This window comes from Dendropsophus ebraccatus, chromosome 6 (genome assembly GCF_027789765.1).
Source record: "Dendropsophus ebraccatus isolate aDenEbr1 chromosome 6, aDenEbr1.pat, whole genome shotgun sequence".
In the NCBI taxonomy this organism is placed as follows: Eukaryota; Metazoa; Chordata; class Amphibia; order Anura; family Hylidae; genus Dendropsophus; species Dendropsophus ebraccatus.
In genome coordinates, this window is record NC_091459.1 from 20026695 (window position 1) to 20042555 (window position 15861).

The 15861-nt window shown below is 46.9% G+C and overlaps 1 protein-coding gene across 2 annotated transcripts in view; it reads right to left on the reverse strand.

The window, feature by feature from the left end:
• Positions 1–5523, reverse strand: part of ASRGL1 (asparaginase and isoaspartyl peptidase 1) — a 32089-nt gene extending 26566 nt beyond the window's left edge. Inside the window, exon 1 of one of the 2 annotated variants that reach the window (XM_069973488.1) lies at positions 5493–5523. The gene's annotated coding sequence lies outside the window, so the exon portion shown is untranslated. Of the gene's footprint in view, positions 1–5416 lie in introns of both variants that reach the window. The other variant, XM_069973487.1, reaches the window with a different exon arrangement.
• Between the last annotated feature and the right edge of the window lie 10338 nt (positions 5524–15861).

Consider the following 15861-nt stretch of genomic DNA (forward strand, 5'->3'; position numbering starts at 1 on the left):
GACATGACACACTGGATTCTTCATATTTTGGTCAATATGCAAGGTAGCCAAGGTGCCCATAACTTTTCCCAGAGCCAACAGCTGATCGCCAATGGTTTGCTGCTGTCAGTTATCAGTGGTTATAGCCGGACAGGTTTATTCGAGTCCAATCTAGAGGCAAGTCTTGGAGTTATCCAGCGAAAATCTTTTTCTTTCAAATAAACTGGTGTCAGAAAGTTATACAGATTTGTAATTTACTTTTATTAAAAATTCTCAAGTCTTCCCATACTTATTAGCTGATGTATGTCCTGCAGGAAATGTTTTTTTTATTTTCAGTCTGACAGTGCTCTCTGCTGCCACCTCTGGCCAAGACAGGAACTCTGTCTCTGTTTTCTATGAATCCCCATAGAAAACCTCTACTGCTCCTCACAGTTCCTGACATTGACATGTGTGGCAGCAGAGAGCACTGTGTCTCACTGAAAATAAAACACAATTTCCTGCAGGACATACAGCAGCTATGGGAAGACTTGAGAATTTTTAATAGAAGTAAATTACAAATCTATATAACTTTCTGACACCAGTTGATTTGAAAGAAAAAGATATTCGCTAGACAACTTCTTTAATCTTAAATTATTTAAAATTTTTATTTTGGGACTAGGGGGTAGTGTATCTATTATATAAGCCATATAGGTGTGCAAAGTATGGCACATGTATTGACACTGTAGGATTACGCTGCAACAATTCTCATACTGCTTTGGAAAGTTTGGAGAGTTTTAGAACAATGACAAGTGATGTGTGCCGAGCCAAATATCTCCCCAAATGGAAAGAATACCCATCTGCAGACAGCTGTTTCAGCATTATTGCCCCTAAATGGGTCATGTGATCACCAGCCTGACCCACAGAAATTCACAGCTACCACTTAAAGGCCGCAAGCAGCTTCTTCCTGCAGCCATTAGCAGCCTAGGAGTATTTCTGCCATCAAGACGTGAACAATGACTCCAGGACAATTGTGCGTGTTTTGGAGGAAGAGACGCTCCGGTCCCTAGTGGCTGCAGGCATGAAGCTGCCTGTGGCCTAGAGACCTCAAAGCCTAGGACATGTTAGGACACCTATAGCAGTGCTTAGCCACAGGAATCCTTCCCCATATTGCTGCCATCTCGCCCAGCCCTGGCAGATTCTCATGGTGCCCTAATGTGCCACGGCAGCCTGGTTGGAACCCACTGCTACAGATTATTTTTTTAATAATAGCCTATGCTGCATTATATGAGCAAAAAATTCTGGAGTGTTTCTGTCGGCACAGCTACATGCTCCTTAGCTCTGTAACAGCGCAGGCTTAATAATTACCAGGGTTATATAAAAGTAATCTGAAACTGCTGCTGAGTTCACACTCTTTTCAAACTCTGACCCCAGATAAAACATGTGGCTCAGGCGGTGCAGGGGTTAAAGGGGCCGGGTCCCATGCAGGCAGTGGATCCGCTGCGTGTATGGGACCCATTGAGATTCACAGTACAGGATCCGCAGCTGATTTCGCTGCAAACTCGCAGCATGAAAATCCGCTGCGGATCCTGTAGGTGTGAACGCACCCTGAGGGTACAAACACACACGGCATATACGCTGCGTATTTACTGCTGCGATACGCAGCAGATACACAGCAGTTTAGAGCTAAATACCTGAACACAGCATCAAATCTACACCACCAAATCTGCTGCGTATCTGCTGTGTGTGTTTGTACCCTGAGGGTACAAACACACACAGCAGATACGCAGAAGATACGCAGCAGATTTGGTGGTGCAGATTTGATGCTGTGTTCAGTTATTTAGATCTAATCTGCTGCGTATCTGCTGTGTGTGTTTGTACCCTTAGGGTACAAACCCACACACCGTATATGCAGCTTATTTACTGCTGCGATACGCAGCAAATACGCAGCAAATACGCAACAAACACGCAACAAATACGCAGCAGATTAGATCTAAATAACTGGACACAGCATCAAATCTGCTGCGTTTTTGCTGCGTATCTGCTGTGTATACGGTGTGTGGGTTTGTACCCTTAGGGTGCGTTCACACCTACAGGATCTGCAGCAGATCTGCAGCAGATTTGATGCTGTGTTCAGTTATTTAAATGAAATCTGCTGCAGAAAATCAGCTGCAGATCCTGTAGGTGTGAACGCACCATTAAGAGGTTTTCCCATCACAACCTATTATCCCCTATCCATAGGAAACAACAAGCTGTTCACTCGAGGGTCTGACCACGTGGACCCCCACTAACCCCAAGAACTGCTCCTTATTCATCCTCTATTAGGGCACTAATTGTTGAGACAGGTGATTCATTTGTTTCCCCTAATACTGGCATAGGGAATTGGGAATAAAAGAGGGAAAGTGAGAGCTACAAACTGACCACTACTGTCACTAGGGCTGGGCGATATGGTCAAAAAAATAAAATCTACATTTTTTTTTTTAAGTAACTTTCCTTCATCCTCTATAGGGAGATGTCAGCAGGTTAGATTTTCTTTTAAACCAACAGGTGCCAGAGATTTGTAATTTACTTCTATTAAAAGATCTCAAGTCTTCCAGTACTTATCAGCTGCTGTATGTCCTGCAGGAAGTGGTGTATTCTTTCCAGTCTGGAGAGCAGGAGAGGTTTTCTATGGGCATTTGTTACTGGTCCGGACAGTTTGTGCCACGGACAGAGGTGGCAGCAGAGAGTACTGTGTCAGACTGGAAAGAATACATCACTTCCTGCAGGATATACAGTATATATATATATATATATATATATATATATATACACACACACACACACACACACACACACACACAAGTTATATAGATTTACAAATGACTCGCATTTTAAAATCTCAAGTCATCCCATACTTATCAGCTGCTGTATTTCCTGCAGGAAGTAGTTTATTCTTTCCAGTCTGACACAGTGTTCTCTGCTGCCACCTCTCTCCGTGACAGGAACTGTTCAAAGCAGAAGAGGTTTTCTTAAGGGGATTTGCTATTGATCTGGACAGTTCTTGTCACAGACAGAGAGCACTGTGTCAGACTGGAAAGAATACATCACTTCCTGCAGGGCATACAGCAGCTGATAAATACTGGAGATTTTTTTAATAGAAGTAAAATTACAAATGTCTGAAAAGATTTTTTTTTAGAATCAATGAAGCTGCGTTACAGAGGGGCCGGGTTTTTTCTCTTACTGGGGAAGGGCTGGCCCATCTCCAGTGCTTCAGGCCTGGCCCGATACCCATGGATAGAATGGCGCTGTACACGGGAAATTAGGCCTCGATTCAAAAAATGGGTCATGGGTAGAGATGAGCGAACCGGGGTCATGTTAAAGCGAATCTACCCGATGGTAAATTCGCTTTAAGCACTGCATCACTTACATGCTGCAGCACTGAAAGGGTTAAAAACCAGACCACAGGACATGCCTCACTGCCTCCTGCACTGATGAAAATCAAAACTCAGCACCAGAGTTCCCCACATTTTGCAACTTGCCATGCCCCCTGAGTAATGTCATCACCTCTAATCAGCCCCTCCCTGTCATATACACAGATACATACAGTGGGTGAAATAAGTAGTAAATACGACATCCAATCCACAGGAAAAGAAATTATATAAAAAAAATGTTCAGAATTTATGTGTAATAGGGTATGTGCACACTACGGAATCCTGACGGAAAACCAGTCGCAGATTGGTACCAGGTGGTACATCCTCTTTAAAGTTTGCCAGTGCCATAGGGTGAAAAACAATCCCACACCATGATGTTTCCACCTTCAAACATCGGAACACTAAACAGAAAGGGAAAATGGACAAAAGCCCGACATTTTTTTGATGGGAACATGCTAGTAAATCAACACTGGTGTGCATTATGGCATCCAAAGAGTTCACTTTTGGTCTCATCAGATCCAACTAGATTCTCCCAGTATTTCACAGGCTTGTCTAAATGTTTTTGAGCAAACTCTGGCACTTAAAAACTTTTTATATGTGGCTGCCCTTATATAAAAAATAAACCTCTTATCCTTATCTCTCCACTCTCCCCTGGTGTCCTCCTGAGGCATTTACAGATTCCCCCAATGACAGGATCTCGGCAGTGACAGCCCGCTCAGCCAATCACTGGCCACGGCGCAGTCCCATCTCAGTCAGAGATTGAATGAATGGGCTCCACAAAGAAAAATCCGAGCAGCAGCACCGTATGCAGGTAAGTAGATATATATGGAGTGCACATCTCACCAAAAACCAGACCCAGGTTCTCAAGCTAAACCGGCACCAAAGATAGCGGAGAAAGCACTTTCAAATCATGTGAAAAAAACTTTGATGCACACAAGTGGGCGATTTCTGAAGTGGTGATCCCTGGCAATGGCGCAGTCCGATCTCTGTCAGTAATTGGCTGAGTGGGCTGTCACTATCCAGATAAGTCTGTCTCGGAAGTGGTGGCCGATGCGGTCAGAGGAGGATCAGAAGTGCCGCAGCAGGACAAAGATTTGAGCCAGGAATGGATTTCAAAAGAGGAGAAATCTGAGGCTTTCCTTTATGACCTGATCTCTGTTTATAGTCTGTTTCTGGCTTTGGCTTCAAATCTTCAGCAGATAATCTGTAAAATAATCTTTCTGTGTAAATGGACCCTTACACTGGCAGATTATCGGCCTGGTGCATCGCTATAAAGCCAAAAACTGGGCAAATGCGTAATTATCAGCTGTCTTTATCAGCTGCACATCTCCCTGTGTAAACAGAGATTTGTGTGGCTAAGAAACATAAAGGGAAACTGACAGCAGACATATGTATATCACCATGCTGTCAGTTTCCACAAGCAGCAGTCTATACTTACCAGCCACGCTGCTTGTGATCCGGCATCTGGTTCTTCGGTCCTCTAGCTGCTGCGATAACGTTAGGTCCTATCTCCTCCAGAATGATTGACAGCCCAAGCAGGTGGGGCCTGAAGTTACAGCCATTGCGAGGATCGGAGAGCCAAATACCAGATCGTAAGCAGCGTGGCTGGTAAGTACACCTGCACCAAATGACGCCATGTGTGCTGGCACAGCCGCCATTGTCCGTATACCCAGCCTTCAGCATCCCTACAGCCTTCCTCATGGTGTGCAGAGCCATGCTGTACCAATGCTACAGAATATCTTAAAATACCTTTTTGACCTATAAAACGTGGTGGAGGTGGGTAACAAGCAGTCTGGCCCCATGGCAACCAATCACAGCCCAGCTTTCATCTTACTAGAGCTCATGTTTTGAACACTGAGCTGTGATTGGCTGCAATGGGCTCCAAAGGACATTGTATCTACAATCCCACATACATACACTTCCTGTATCACAGAAACTAGATGTGAACTGAGCCTTACTGACTATCGCAGACGCTTTGCGACAGTGGTAAACTGAGGCTGGTGCTGCAGTCATGTACAGTATAATACAGAGTGGTCTACAAGACTCACCTGCCAGCGCTCCGCTCCCGCCCACCACTGACTGATAACTGACTGCACGCCCGCGGCTGTATGTACAGTTACTCACATCACGAGACCACAAGTGTCACTGTCACGTGACGGCCTGATCAGCTCTCTGAGATCCCGCCCACTAGATCACCTCAGCGAAGGCGGGAGGTGTGAGGGGGAGGTGTGTGGGGAAGGTTGGAGCGTCCTGTGCTGGGAACGGGCGAGAGGGATCAGTTACCGCCGGCTTTGGAATATTACAATATGGAGAATATTGTAATTCCCTTTGAATACCGTGTAGGGACTCCTACCAGGGCACTGAAAAGCTTGTGAGGTGCCCGTGTGCGATCAGTGTGTGGAGAGGCAGAACTGTGGATCCACCCATTGTGTGAGGAAAGTGCAGCGTATCATAGCCCAGGTCCCAGCAGCAGGGTCGTGTAAAGAGCCCTGTACCTCCTGTAATGCTGCGTTTACACGAAGTAATGATTCGCCCAATCGATCGTTAAACGACTTTGAAGCAACGATTTGGTTTTTATAACGATCAGCGTTTAGACGAATAAATAGTTTGAAAATTTGTAAGAAAAATCGTAAGAACGATCGTTTTTAACCGTATATTTTCGCCCTATTGCCGGTAAGGGAGTTCAGAGCGGGGCCGTGCGGCGACGGCCCCAGGACCGCAGGTATTAGCGGGCACGGTCCGATCGCCGTGCCCGCTAATACAGTAATCAGATGCAGCTGTCAAACATGACAGCTGCATCTGATTACCGGACGCAGCGTCATCCCTGGTGTCTAGTGGAGGAGATCGCTCCCCCGGGATGTTATTCCGGAGGAGCGATCTCCGTTTCTGAAGCCAGCCGGGGACCTCTCCAAGATGGCGCCGTCCCCGGCTCTGCTCTCGTTTACTTCCGGCTGCAGCAGCGGAAGTAAACGAGTGCCGATCTCATGGATCTCTGCAGCATATCTATGCTGCAGAGATCTCTATGAGAGATCAAAGTGTATATACTAGAAGTCCCCCAGGGGGGCTTCTAGTATATGTGTAAAAGTTAAAAAAAAAAAAATGTCATTATTAATAAAAAGCCCCCTCCCCTAATAAAAGTCTGAATCACCCCCCTTTTCCCAGGTTATAAATAAAAGTAAATAAATAAATAAACATGTTTGCTATCACCGCGTGCGTAATCGCCCGAACTGTTAATCACATTCCCGATCTCACACGGTAAACGGCGTCAGCGCAAAAAAAATCCCAAAGTGCAAAATTGCGCATTTTTGGTCGCATCAAATCCAGAAAAATTGTAATAAAAAGCGATCAAAAAGTCGTATATGCGCAATCAAGGTACCGATAGAAAGAACGCATCATGGCGCAAAAAATGACACCTCACACAGCCCCTTAGAACAAAGGATAAAAGCGCTATAAGCCTGGGAATGGAGCGATTTTAAGTGACATATATTTGTTGACAATGGTTTGAATTTTTTACAGGCGATCAGATACAATATAAGTTATACATGTTATATATCGTTGCAATCGTAACGACTTGAGGAACATGCATAACAAGTCAGTTTTACCCCAGGGCGAATGGCGTAAAAACACAGTTCCCCCAAATAAACAAAATGCGTTTTTTTTTTTTCAATTTCACCACACTTTGAATTTTTTCCTGGTTTCGCAGTGTACTTTATGCAAAAATTCAGCCTGTCATTGCAAAGTACAATTAGTGACGCAAAAAATAAGGGCTCATGTGGGTCTCTAGGTGGAAAAATGCAAGTGCTATAGCCTTTTAAGCACAAGGAGGAAAAAACTAAAACGCAAAAATCGAAATTGGCTCTGTCTTTAAGGGGTTAAGATCACTTAAGCCCGTCTTTCACATAGGGTGAATTTTTGAAGGACTGTTTACACGAAGCGATCTGCGAGTTTTTAAGCGAACGTTGATGAAAGATCATGTTGAAAGATCAAAATGAACGATTTGTCACTCGATTGTTTGCTGCGTTTACACAGAACGATTATCGTTCAAATGCGATCGTTATTGTGAAAATTCTAATGATAATCGTTCCGAGTAATAGCAGCATTAGCAGCGCTGATCTGTTTTCCGTAGGTCCTACCGATTTGGAGCTATTTGATAGGAGCAATTATGCTTATCAGGTCTGTAGGAGCACTTGGGGCGTTGCTCTACCTCACATAGCACCCCCTTCGGCCTGTCCACCGCCTACTATGTATACTTATATTTGCATAATTATGCCACTTGTTGACATGCATGTGCAGGAAGAGCTCATGCATAGAAATGGAGTTCACAGTGCGCCTAAGAAGAAACTCTCCTTTGCACCTTTCCTGGGCCCCAGACGGCGCAGATATTGTAGCTGTATTTGTGTTTGTCTGTGGATCTGCCATCCAAGCCCAAAAAAGGCTGCTGAGGAGAGGTTCTTCTCACCCAGGGATGCACTGTGAACCACGCATGCGCAGGGAGTAGCCTAGCTCGGTGTATAAGCTGCAGGTTCATTCTTTGGGCGGAATCCGCCTGTGCATAGAATAGAGTCTATGACACGGGCGGAGATGCGCGCCCGCCTCAGTCCGCTGGCGGGTGCGAGTTGCGGAATGTGCGACGGGTTATCCATCGCCATTCCCCAGTGTGCACGTACCCTTACAGGTAGAGAATACAGCGTGCTGTTACAGGTAGAGAATACAGCGCAGTGTGGTGTTACAGGTAGAGAATACAGCGCTGTATGGTGTTACGGGTAGAGAATACAGAGTGCTGTGTGGTACAGGAAGGGAATACAGCGTGCTCTGTGGTGTTACAGGTAGAGAATACAGCGTGCTGTGTGGTGTTACAGGTAGAGAATACAGTGCTGTGTGGTGTTACAGGTAGAGAATACAGCGAGCTGTGTGGTGTTATAGGTAGAGAATACAGCGTGCTGTGTGGTGTTACAGGTAGAGAATACAGAGTGCTGTGTGGTGTTACAGGTAGAGAATACAGTGTGCTGTGTGGTGTTATAGGTAGAGAATACAGCGCTGTGTGGTGTTACAGGTAGAGAATACAGTGTGCTGTGTGGTGTTACAGGTAGAGAATACAGCGTGCTGTGTGGTGTTATAGGTAGAGAATACAGCGCTGTGTGGTGTTACAGGTAGAGAATACAGCGTGCTGTGTGGTGTTACAGGTAGAGAATACAGAGTGGTGTTACAGGTAGAGAATACAGCGTGCTGTGTGGTGTTACAGGTAGAGAATACAGCGTGCTGTGTGGTGTTACAGGTAGAGAATACAGCGTGCTGTGTGGTGTTACAGGTAGAATACATCGCTGTGTGGTGTTACAGGTCGAGAATACAGCGTGCTGTGTGGTGTTACTGGTAGAGAATACAGCGTGGCGTGCTGTGTAGTGTTACAGGTCGAGAATACAGCGTGCTGTGTGGTGTTACAGGTAGAGAATAAAGCGTGCTGTGTGATGTTACAGGTAGAGAATACAGCGTGCTGTGTGGTGTTACTGGTAGAGAATACAGTGCTGTTACAGGTAGACAATACAGCGTGCTGTGTGGTGTTACTGGTAGAGAATACAGTGTGGTGTTACAGGTAGAGAATACAGTGTGGTGTTACAGGTAGAGAATACAGTGTGCCGTGTGGTATTACAGGTAGAGAATACAGCGTGCTGTGTGGTGTTACAGGTAGAGAATACAGCATGCTGTGTGGTGTTACAGGTAGAGAATACAGTGTGGTGTTACAGGTAGAGAATACAGTGTGCTGTGTGGTGTTACAGGTAGAGAATACAGCGTGCTGTGTGGTATTACAGGTAGAGAATACAGCGTGCTGTGTGGTGTTACAGGTAGAGAATTCAGCGTGCTGTGTGGTGTTACAGGTAGAGAATACAGTGTGCTGTGTGGTGTTACAGGTAGAGAATACAGCGTGCTGTGTGGTGTTACAGGTAGAGAATACAGCGTGCTGTGTGGTGTTACAGGTAGAGAATACAGCGTGCTGTGTGGTGTTACAGGTAGAGAATACAGTGTGCTGTGTGGTGTTACAGGTAGAGAATACAGTGTGCTGTGTGGTGTTACAGGTAGAGAATACAGCGTGCTGTGTGGTGTTACAGGTAGAGAATACAGTGTGCTGTGTGGTGTTACAGGTAGAGAATACAGCGTGCTGTGTGGTGTTACAGGTAGAGAATACAGCGTGCTGTGTGGGACCACAATGAAATGATAAGGTACTGCAAATAATTCAGTAACACAATGAAACTGCAATGTGTGAACACGACCTAGATGTTCTGCAACAGATTTGGGTGGGGAATGGGCAGGGTGGAGGACTGTGATAAACCGCTGAGGGAAAGCATTGCATTCTGGAACCTGTAGTACTGAGTACAACTGCTCAACCAGGAAGTACAGCCACACCCCCAAACAAATGGATTTTTGGTAGTTTCAAAACTGGGTCAGACAGGTAAGTAATGCTATATGCTTCTGCAGCTAGTTTTTTGTTTTTTTTTACCTCTACCTGCAGTTCGCCTTAGGGTGCCTTCACACCTACCGACTCGCAGTGTTAATAACGCTGCGAGGCGGCTAGGTCCTGGCAGATCACTGTCATTGGCAGATTTACATACACGCAGCGGTCGTTCAGACCGCTGCGTGTATGTAAATCTGCCGGCCACTTAACCCCTTTTGATGCCGGCCAGCCGCTTCCTGCTCCGCTCTGTATACATTACCTCCTCGCTGCACGGGGTCCCGGCGTCCTACTTTCGCGCCCAGCCAACCAGTGTGTTGCCCAGCCGCAGCCACTGATTGGCCGGGCGGGAGAGCAGGACGCCGGACCCCGTGGAGCGAGGACAGGTAATGTATACAGAGCTGGAGCGGGAGGCGGGTGGCATCAGAAGGGGTTAAGCGGCAGGCAGGTTTGCATACATGCAGCGGTCGTTCAGACCACTGCGTGTATGTAATGACAGTCATCTGCCAGGACCTAGCCGACTCGCAGCGTTATTAACGCTGCGAGTCGGTAGGTGTGAAGGCACCCTTAAAAGGGTTATTCCCATTTCTCCTTTTTGCCTTGTGCCTTGTGACAATTGCTTTACTTCCTAGTTTCCTCTGTGGGTGGGCTCCTTCACTGTGATTGGTCTTCTACTCCAGCAGCACTAGGACTGGCATCATGGCTGCTGCCCTGTGCTCTACTGTTCTGTGCTGAGCTCAGATAACTACGTAATCTGGGCGGATTCCGTCCCTGTGCGCACATTCCTCTGTGCAGTCTGAACAGTTATCTGCATGTAGAGTCTGCAGGCTCCAAGGTAGCAACCTCCCATTTATCCTTGTTACTTTGTGTAAATAAGGGGGTTGAGGTCTGTCTCCACAGTGAAGCAGTTCCCATATAGATAGGGCTGTAGATGTTGCAGGGCCCATACAATTGACAGGCATTCCTTCTGCCTCGGCAGGAGCTTCTTGCTCATATACAAAGAAGGGTGTTCCTGTCCCGTAAAGTCAACCTGGCTAAGCACTGCACCTAGACCAAAATCACTGGTGTTGGTCTATACCAGCGTTTCCCAACCGGGGTGCCGCGGCACACTGGTGGGCCGGGAGAACCCGCCAGGGGTGCCGCAGGATCCCGGTGGGAAATGTGCGCTGTCTCTTTAAGCATCCTGAGAAGCTGCGGCCGCGCAGCTTCTCGGGATGCACGGATCACTCTCATGTTCCGCCCGCACTATGAGCGGGCGGAACATTAAAGTAAGCAGAATATAGGAGCAGTAAGTCTCAGCATCCTGCTCCTATATTCACTCCCATAGGCTGCCGGCACTTCATGCCAGCAGCCTATGGGAGGCCGGGACGTGACCTCTCCGGCAGGCGTGATGATGTGACGTCATCACGCCTGCCGGAAGTCCTGTCCCCGCGGCTCGCAAGATGGAGCCAGAAGAGGAGGAGAGCTTCTGCCTGCAGCCACAGCGTGGATTAGGTGAGTAGGATGTTTGGTTTTTTTTAGGGGCAGAGCAGGGGGCATTATTAGTTCATGGGGGGCACCTCTGGGGGCATTATTAGTATATGGGGGCACCTCTGGGGGCATTATTAGTATATGGGGGCACCTCTGGGGGCATTATTAGCTCATGGGGGCACCTCTGGGGGCATTATTAGTATATGGGGCAGTATATGGGGGCACCTCTGGGGGCATTATTAGTATATGGGGGCACCTCTGGGGGCATTATTAGCTCATGGGGGCACCTCTGGGGGCATTATTAGTATATGGGGCAGTATATGGGGGCACCTCTGGGGGCATTATTAGTATATGGGGGCACCTCTGGGGGCATTATTAGTATATGGGGGCACCCCTGGGGCATTATTAGTTCATGGGGGCATTATTAGTTCATGGGGGCACCTCTGGGGGCATTATTAGTATATGGGGGCACCTCTGGGGGCATATTAGTTCATGGGGGGCACCTCTGGGGGCATTATAAGTATATGGGGGCACCTCTGGGGGCATTATTAGTATATGGGGGCACCTCTGGGGGCATTATTAGTATATGGGGGCACCTCTGGGGGAACCATTAGCTCATGGGGGCACCTCTGGGGGCATTATTAGTATATGGGGGCACCTCTGGGGCATTATTAGTTCATGGGGGCCACCTCTGGGGGCATTATTAGTATATGGGGGCACCTCTGGGGGCATTATTAGTTCATGGGGGCACCTCTGGGGGCATTATTAGTTCATGGGGGCACAGCAGGGGATCCTACATACAGGGGGCATCCCACATTCCTTCTCGCTTTACTGCACATAACACCAAACAGCGCAGTTACTATGGGAGCCTACAGGAGGGAGAAAGGATAGGAAGTTGCTAGAAATGTGTGGAGCCTAAATTGTTTGTCTCGCAGGTTCTGAAGAGATGAAAAGTAGCTGGAAGAAATCATCATGGCGGATGGAGAGGGAAAGGGAAAGTGACTCCTCAGATCAAAGAAGACGTCACCTGTGAGTCACTGTATGACGGTTTTCTTATTTTGTAGAACATTATTTAGTAGGGGTGCCCCGATGAAAAAAGTTTTTCCAAGAGGTGCCCCGAGGTGGAAAAGGTTGGGAAGCACTGGTCTATACTATAAATGACTGCTTGTAATACAGGGAAGCTGGATAAAGCAATCTTCAGCGCCTGAAAGGCTATCTCACAGTCATTTGTCCGATCAACTGCAGAGCCATGGCTCTTAGAAGCAAGGAAGAAAAAGTGAAAATGCAAAAATTAAAATCGGCCATGTCCACAAGGCCGAAATGCACTGTGTCCTTAAGGGGATAAAGATGGCTATGGGTCTCTTGGCTGACACCTCAGCGGAATGAGTCCTGACTGGCTGAGCGGGTCTATGGCTGTGTCCGTGTTTTTCCAGGGGGCCATTCATTTAAATAACACACATTACAAAGTTGTATAACTTTGTAATGTGTGTTATTTAGTAAATAAATGTTAAACGCCACACTACCCCTTTAAAGCGACTCTGTACCCACAATCTGACCTCCCAAACCACTTGTACCTTCGGATAGCTGCTTTTAAAGGGGTAGTGCGGCGCTAAAAAATTATTCACAGAATAACACACATTACAAAGTTATACAACTTTGTAATGTATGTTATGTCTGTGAATCGCCCCCTTCCCCGTGTCCCACCACCCCCGCACGTGTACCCGGAAGTGTTGGTGCATTATACATTACCTGATCCGTGTCGAGGGCTGTCCGCCATTTTGTGCCAAACGTCATCTTCGGACGGACGGCCGAGTCGCTGCCGCCCGTCCCCCCTCCGCCGCGCAGTTATGCTCAGCCAATCACGGCTGAGCGGCTGATGACGCGGCCGCGTCATCAGCTGCTCAGTCGCGATTGGCTGAGCACAGTTATGCTCAGCCAATCGCGGCTGAGCATCGGATGACGCTGCAGAGGGCGGCCGGCATTCGAAACAGACGGAGCTGTTCGCCGCATTAGGCTGGCACCACCTCTCCGTCCTTCCTCCCCACCCTCCTCATCATTAGGAATGCTCCAGGCAGATTGCTTCCTATTCCCCACCTGTGGCAGCCCGGCACATGGGCTGGATCGTTAATACACCTGTGCAAAACTCAAACAGCAGTAAATGTTCCTGGATCATTCCTAATAATGAGAAGGGTGGGGAGGAAGGACATGGAGGTGGTGCCAGCCTAATGCTTATACAAATGTAAGCCCCAGCCGTTAGACACAGAGCTGCAGGATTAAAAGTTGTTTTTATGACAATAACTGCATCCCCTGCTGAATGGACCCCAGGACAGATCTTGGATTAAAAGCAGCTATCTGATGGTACAAGTGGTTTGGGGGGGACAGATTGTGGGTACAGAGTCGTTTAAGGTTTGCCCTAGAGCCAAAGGGATACATTCTTCGATTCAAGTCCCAGTGTCTCCCTTTTGGTATATCTTCTGTTACCTGAATATTTACAAACGTAGTCATAATAATGGTTGTACATCTGAGAAGTCTGGGAGTAATGATGTTTTCATATTTAGACAGTTTCCTTCTAGTTGCAGGTTTGAATCTGATAATGCAGTAACATCCTTGCAGGGTTCTAGACATCTTTCAGGATCTGGGGTGGTTTATAAATTTCCAGAAATTAGGTTAAAACCCAACCACTCAGATCAAAAGAAAACAGACCAGAAAATAGAAGCTTCGATAAGACGATCTATGAAAATTTTGGGCCTTATGACATCTTGTATTGAGGTGGTAGCTTAAGCCCCTATTACACGGGGCGACTGTAAGGGGCAAACGAGCGCTGTCAGTACTCCTTTGCTCCTCGTTCCCCGCTTACTGCCGCTGTTATTACATGAGGTGGCAGCGAGCGGGGTGCTGCCCGGGTGATGGCTAGATCGGGCTGCCATAGAGGATAGCGGCGGTCTGCTGCTGCTGCTCCTGTTCCACAGAGCGACGGCAGATCGCTGCTATCATTGTCGTTTGTCTTTCAACATGTTGAAAAACAAAGACAGAAACGATTAGCCGACATCGTTCATGACGGCTGATCGTTGCCTTCTATTACGATAATCATTCATTGTAATAGGGCCTTTAGAGTCAGGCTCATGTAGGCTCTGTACAGTCTTCTTGGGATACAAGTCTGTTGACAAAAAGACAAAAATTTCTTTTGCAGCTCAGAATTCTCTCTATTTTGTGGGGAAGTCAGAAATATCTCTGCAGAGGGGTAAACTGGCATCAATCTCAAGTTCTTCCCACTACAAATGCAAGCAGTCTAGGTTAGAGAATTTTGTCTATGCTGAATGGAAATCTTCTGTCTGCACGACACGTTAGTTGAAGTAGTAATTAAGATGATCTTGGTGGAGACTGGGCAGTCAGGAAACTGGCAGTGGTGGGGAAGCAAGTATACCTGTTATGTTACCTGTAGCCTGGACTGAGCATTAAAAAGGTTCCAGGCCGAACAGTACAATTAAAGGGGTCCTACTGTGAAACAAAATGATGCATCTGAGACTTGTTTCAGAATCAAGTATAACCTTTATTTACACCTCATCAGTATTTATAGAAATCTCTGCTCATGAAATATTCTGTTATATGCAAAAGTGTCTATTCTATAACCCAAATGGTTCTGCAGACAGGAGAACACTTCATAGAGGAAACTGAAATAGAAGGTTGTACCCTCTCCTGATTCCAGCACATCTCATTTATATTGTTTGGGTATTTGCCTGTGGTTTCACTGTGAAATACTGTGGGAGTAGGAAGCTTCCTCCTTCCAAAACCTGTGAAAATAAAGAATAAGCAAACTGCCTAATTTATGATATAATGAATGAATCATCTGTTAGCAGGTGGAGAAAAACAGGTTGAGGATGACATGACAAAGTGACAGTGATGTGTGGGAGGAGAGGCAGTGTGGGAGGAGAATGGTAAGATAGATTGGGAAGTTATTTATGAATACAAGGCCAGTGACTATTTCTAAAGGGGTTAACAGGACTTTAAAGGGGTTATCCAGCGCTACAAAAACATGGCCACTTTTCCCCCTCTCATGTCTCCAGATTGGGTGGGGTTTGGAACTCAGTTCCATTGAAGTAAATGTAGCTTAATTGCAAACCACACCTGAACTGGAGACAAGAGAGGGGGAAAAGTAGCCATGTTTTTGTAGCGCTGGATAACCCCTTTAATATCAATGGCTGATTCTTAGGATAGGCAACCAAAATCCGATGGTAGGACCCCACTAATCAGCCGATTTAAAGGGCTAGGAGCACTGTCAAGTGTCACAGCTTTATTGTTTACCAGAGAGAACTCAATACATTTGGAGCAAGTTGTGTTTGGTTTTGTAACCCAGTTGTTTCCTTCAAAAGGACCTAGCTGCAGACATCTGCAGTAACAGCCATCTTGCCAGCATTTAAAGGGGTGCTTCAGCGTGGGGGCACTTTTTTTTGGGGACCGGGGAGGAGGTGGCTGAAATAAAAGACGTCCACTTACCTCCCCGGTTCCAGCGGCGGGTCCCGCATCACGGCGCTCCGGTCCCCGGTTCCTGGCCGCTTCCGGGTGCCTGACGCCGCCCGA